Source organism: Ranitomeya imitator, chromosome 2 (genome assembly GCF_032444005.1).
Source record: "Ranitomeya imitator isolate aRanImi1 chromosome 2, aRanImi1.pri, whole genome shotgun sequence".
NCBI classification, from domain to species: Eukaryota; Metazoa; Chordata; class Amphibia; order Anura; family Dendrobatidae; genus Ranitomeya; species Ranitomeya imitator.
Genome location: NC_091283.1, coordinates 551,979,714 through 551,985,059, shown reverse-complemented (window position 1 = coordinate 551,985,059; position 5,346 = coordinate 551,979,714). Strand labels below are relative to the sequence as shown.

At 38.4% G+C, this 5,346-nt stretch overlaps 1 long non-coding RNA gene across 1 annotated transcript; it reads right to left on the bottom strand.

Moving 5' to 3' along the window:
* Nucleotides 1-630: 630 nt before the first annotated feature.
* On the bottom strand, nucleotides 631-1,474 carry LOC138667584 (uncharacterized). The gene is made up of 3 exons (XR_011318837.1): nucleotides 1,302-1,474; nucleotides 972-1,091; nucleotides 631-790 (listed from the first exon to the last, which is right to left on the bottom strand). It is a non-coding gene; the product is annotated as an uncharacterized lncRNA (long non-coding RNA).
* Between the last annotated feature and the right edge of the window lie 3,872 nt (nucleotides 1,475-5,346).

Here is a 5,346-nt window from a genome sequence, read left to right as displayed (position 1 = left end):
ATACAGAACTCACACACACACACACAAATACACACAACACACAACACGCACATATTATGAAAAATGACAATCATTGTATGTGATTTAAAAGACTTTAGTTAGATTTATCAGGGGTGATTTAGTTTGAAAGCACGCAGCTCCTCGGTAATGTCTGGTGTTGGACATGCATTTAACAGTCTTTCATATGTATCGCAGAAAGATTTTAGTTCCATCTGTGCGAGTTTGCTTTGAGCGTACTGCGCAGACATGTCAGTAAACATTTTGACATTGTCAGCATCCCACGAAGGACGACCTGTGTAAGGTGTATGTACAGCAACTTTTTGCTTTCTACCTACACGGCGCCGGGATACGGCGCGTTTCTTTAGAGGTAATACAGGAGCAAAAACGCTAGAAGAGCCTGCAAGAGCAGTATCTGCAGATTGCACAGTCTGGCACACAGGTATATTGAGGGGCTCTATGGGTGACCACATACCCTCGGAGAGCTGTTCAATTTCTCTGTTTTCAGGAGTAACTTGTGGTATGGCGTCTGTGCTATTGGCGGGCCGAGTTATGCGGGGCCTAGCGTTCTGCGCTGCACGTTTCTCTCTTGAAACGTTCGTATATTTCTGATATGAAATCTTGGGGCTTGGATTCCCGGGTTGTTTTGGTGCCGCGTAGCATTCATCACGATCCACAACACAGATGGGCGAAAGAGATGTTGTTCGCACCGCCGTATTAGCTCTTTGTGGTTGATTCTCTTCAGTGCCATAATTACGCCGGTGCAAAACTCGTTGCTGAAGAGGCGACGTATCTAAAAGAAAAGATACAACTGGCGGTTAGCCGCGAAACGGCGCAAAATTGGAAAAGCTAAACGTCGACGCATAGCTATGATCATGCGTAACATTTGAAAAGTTAATGGGGACAGGTACCCATGAAATCATTGTAACAATATTTACATAAACCTGTATAGAGCAGTCCAGATATATACTTACAAATATGAAGCGGGAATTGTCCCACAACAGCTCCTGGTTTAACGGGCGGCGCGATGCTCAAACTCGCAGAGGCGGGAATATTCTCTTTTTCAAGCTGTATTTTCCGGGCAACTAGATTAGCTGGTGTAAGTAAAAATATAACGATTAGCGAACACAGAATTGATTTTCTACACAAAACTGCAGCGTTGAGACGGATATATATATATATATATATATATATATATGTATATATATTCAAAAATGAATTTTCTGACAGTTAGCTAGCAGCTGTAAGTAAATATGAGTATTACACAAAATTGAGAATCGACTGTATTTCAAGTGAACAGATACCTTTTCTATTCTTGAAACACCGGCGTAACGAGCTGCCGCGTCTTTTAGGCGCATCGGGTTTCGCTGAAGTTGCAGGGTTCTTGACATCTATGATCTCCACGTCTGAACCCAGCGTATCGCGTGGTTCGGGAACACACCAGTTTTCAGGCATATCGTCAGATGTCTCCGTGTCAGTATCTGTATGAGAAATTGCGCGTAGTTCGTGTTTACATACAAAGGATTAAAGCAACTGATATAGTATAATATAGTTTTACGGTATAAACATATTTGCGGTGTAAATTAATATAGCAAGACTTATGCCGCTATATATTAATAATTCAGTATTATATTGGTGGCTACCGCTATTATTTGTTTTATTAATTTAATCATATATTTATTATGACATAATTTGTGTAATACAATAGTTAATAGACGTGGAGATCATAGATGTCAAGAACCCTGCAACTTCAGCGAAACCCGATGCGCCTAAAAGACGCGGCAGCTCGTTACGCCGGTGTTTCAAGAATAGAAAAGGTATCTGTTCACTTGAAATACAGTCGATTCTCACTTTTGTGTAATACTCATATTTACTTACAGCTGCTAGCTGTCAGAAAATTCATTTTTGAATATATATACATATATATATATATATATATATATATATATCCGTCTCAACGCTGCAGTTTTGTGTAGAAAATCAATTCTGTGTTCGCTAATCGTTATATTTTTACTTACACCAGCTAATCTAGTTGCCCGGAAAATACAGCTTGAAAAAGAGAATATTCCCGCCTCTGCGAGTTTGAGCATCGCGCCGCCCGTTAAACCAGGAGCTGTTGTGGGACAATTCCCGCTTCATATTTGTAAGTATATATCTGGACTGCTCTATACAGGTTTATGTAAATATTGTTACAATGATTTCATGGGTACCTGTCCCCATTAACTTTTCAAATATTACGCATGATCATAGCTATGCGTCGCCGTTTAGCTTTTCCAATTTTGCGCCGTTTCGCGGCTAACCGCCACTTGTATCTTTTCTTTTAGATACGTCGCCTCTTCAGCAACGAGTTTTGCACCGGCGTAATTATGGCGCTGAAGAGAATCAACCACAAAGAGCTAATACGGCGGTGCGAACAACATCTCTTTCGCCCATCTGTGTTGTGGATCGTGATGAATGCTACGCGGCACCAAAACAACCCGGGAATCCAAGCCCCAAGATTTCACATCAGAAATATACGAACGTTTCAAGAGAGAAACGTGCAGCGCAGAACGCTAGGCCCCGCATAACTCGGCCCGCCAATAGCACAGACGCCATACCACAAGTTACTCCTGAAAACAGAGAAATTGAACAGCTCTCCGAGGGTATGTGGTCACCCATAGAGCCCCTCAATATACCTGTGTGCCAGACTGTACAATCTGCAGATACTGCTCTTGCAGGCTCTTCTAGCGTTTTTGCTCCTGTATTACCTCTAAAGAAACGCGCCGTATCCCGGCGCCGTGTAGGTAGAAAGCAAAAAGTTGCTGTACATACACCTTACACAGGTCGTCCTTCGTGGGATGCTGACCATGTCAAAATGTTTACTGACATGTCTGCGCAGTACGCTCAAAGCAAACTCGCACAGATGGAACTAAAATCTTTCTGCGATACATATGAAAGACTGTTAAATGCATGTCCAACACCAGACATTACCGAGGAGCTGCGTGCTTTCAAACTAAATCACCCCTGATAAATCTAACTAAAGTCTTTTAAATCACATACAATGATTGTCATTTTTCATAATATGTGCGTGTTGTGTGTTGTGTGTATTTGTGTGTGTGTGTGTGAGTTCTGTATGTGTTGCGTGTTCTTTACAGAACCATAAACTTATAATAGCAAAATGTTGATGCCGACAGCCGCACACAGATGTATTTTTGCATTATTTCACAGTGCCTGATGAGTACCGGATGCATGGTTGGCTGAGAAGCGCCCGTGGGTGCAGAAGTGTTTGTGGCCCGCATATTAATAAAGTACAAAAAATCCCTGACCTATGTGGTCAGCATATTAATAAAGTGCAAAAACATGATAACATAAGTCCTAAATGACTAATAACCGCATATTAATAAAGTGCAAAAACATGATAACATAAGTCCTAAATGCCTAATAATCGCATATTAATCATAAATAAGTCCTAAATGTCTTTCTTGTGTGTGTTGTATGTGTTGTGTGTGTGGGTTCTGTGTGTTTGTTGTGTGTGGGTTCTGTGTTGTGTGTGTGTGTGTTCGTGCCTGTCTGCCCGCGATTTTACACAAAAACATTAAAAGTCTGTATATGTTAGATGTCTTTGAATAAAAAAGAGTCAAATTATAGACAGCACAGGCCCCTGTAAAATTAATATGTGCTAAAATAATGTAGAATTAAAGAAAGCTGGAATAATATATGGGAATGTGTCACACCCTTTTGAGATATCAAAAATACTATATGTGTACAGCATATTAATAAAGTGCAAAAATCACTGACCTATGTGGACCGCATATTAATAAAGTGCAAAAATCCCTGACCTATGTGGTCAGCATATTAATAAAGTGCAAAAACATGATAACATAAGTCCTAAATGACTAATAACCGCATATTAATAAAGTGCAAAAAATCCCTGACCTATGTGGTCAGCATATTAATAAAGTGCAAAAACATGATAACATAAGTCCTAAATGACTAATAACCGCATATTAATAAAGTGCAAAAAAATCCATGATCTATGAAGTGCAAAAATCACTGACCTATGTGGCCCGCATATTAATAAAGTGCAAAAAATCATGTGTATTTGTTGTGTGTGTGTTGTTTGTGTGTGTGTGTCGCATGTGTTGTATGTGTTCTGCATGTTGTGTGTGTGTGTATGTTTGTCGAGTGTGTTGTATGTGTTGTGTGTGTTTTGTATGTTATGTGTGTTTATTGTGTGTGTGAGTTCTGTGTTGTGTGTGTGTGTTCGTGCCTGACCTATGTGGTCAGCATATTAATAAAGTGCAAAAACATGATAACATAAGTCCTAAATGACTAATAATCGCATATTAATCATAAATAAGTCCTAAATGTCTATTTCTTGTGTGTGTTGTATGTGTTGTGTGTGTGGGTTCTGTGTGTTTGTTGTGTGTGGGTTCTGTGTTGTGTGTGTGTGTGTGTGTTCGTGCCTGTCTGCCCGCGATTTTACACAAAAACATTAAAAGTCTGTATATGTTAGATGTCTTTGAATAAAAAGGAGTCAAATTATAGACAGCACAGGCCCCTGTAAAATTAATATGTGCTAAAATAATGTAGAATTAAAGAAAGCTGGAATAATATATGGGAATGTGTCACACCCTTTTGAGATATCAAAAATACTATATGTGTACAGCATATTAATAAAGTGCAAAAATCACTGACCTATGTGGCCCACATATTAATAAAGTGCAAAAATCCCTGACCTATGTGGTCAGCATATTAATAAAGTGCAAAAACATGATAACATTAGTCCTAAATGACTAATAACCGCATATTAATAAAGTGCAAAAAATCCCTGACCTATGACAAAAAGCTAATATAATATAAACCAAAGATATAAAAAAAATGCTGAATTTTTACTAAACAGGTTGCTGCAGAATAAAAATGTCACAGCATGGAATAATAATGCTGAATTTATTTTCAAAGGATATTAGTAAGGCCGCGAACCAATAAATGATTTTACAATATTGTGTTATAAATCCCTTATAAATGAGAATGTGTTATAAATATCATATAAAAGTTGTGAAATTAATGTGTGATAAAATAATGTAGAATTAAAGAACGCTGGAATAATATCTGCGGATGCGGCAGCGCTAAAAGTTGTACATTTGTTTCTTACGTGTTTTGGCGCAGCCAAGAAGATTTTTTTATGCAGATTTTATATAAAATGCGGGCGAAAATAGTTAATATTGGTGTATTTTCATACACTTATCAAAACTTTGGGTTTCTACATAATTTTCTATTTATATGGACTAATTAGCATTACTATTCAGTTGCATTCTGAGATATATATATTAATGTACACTCTGCACGCCATCATGCCTGAACAAAACA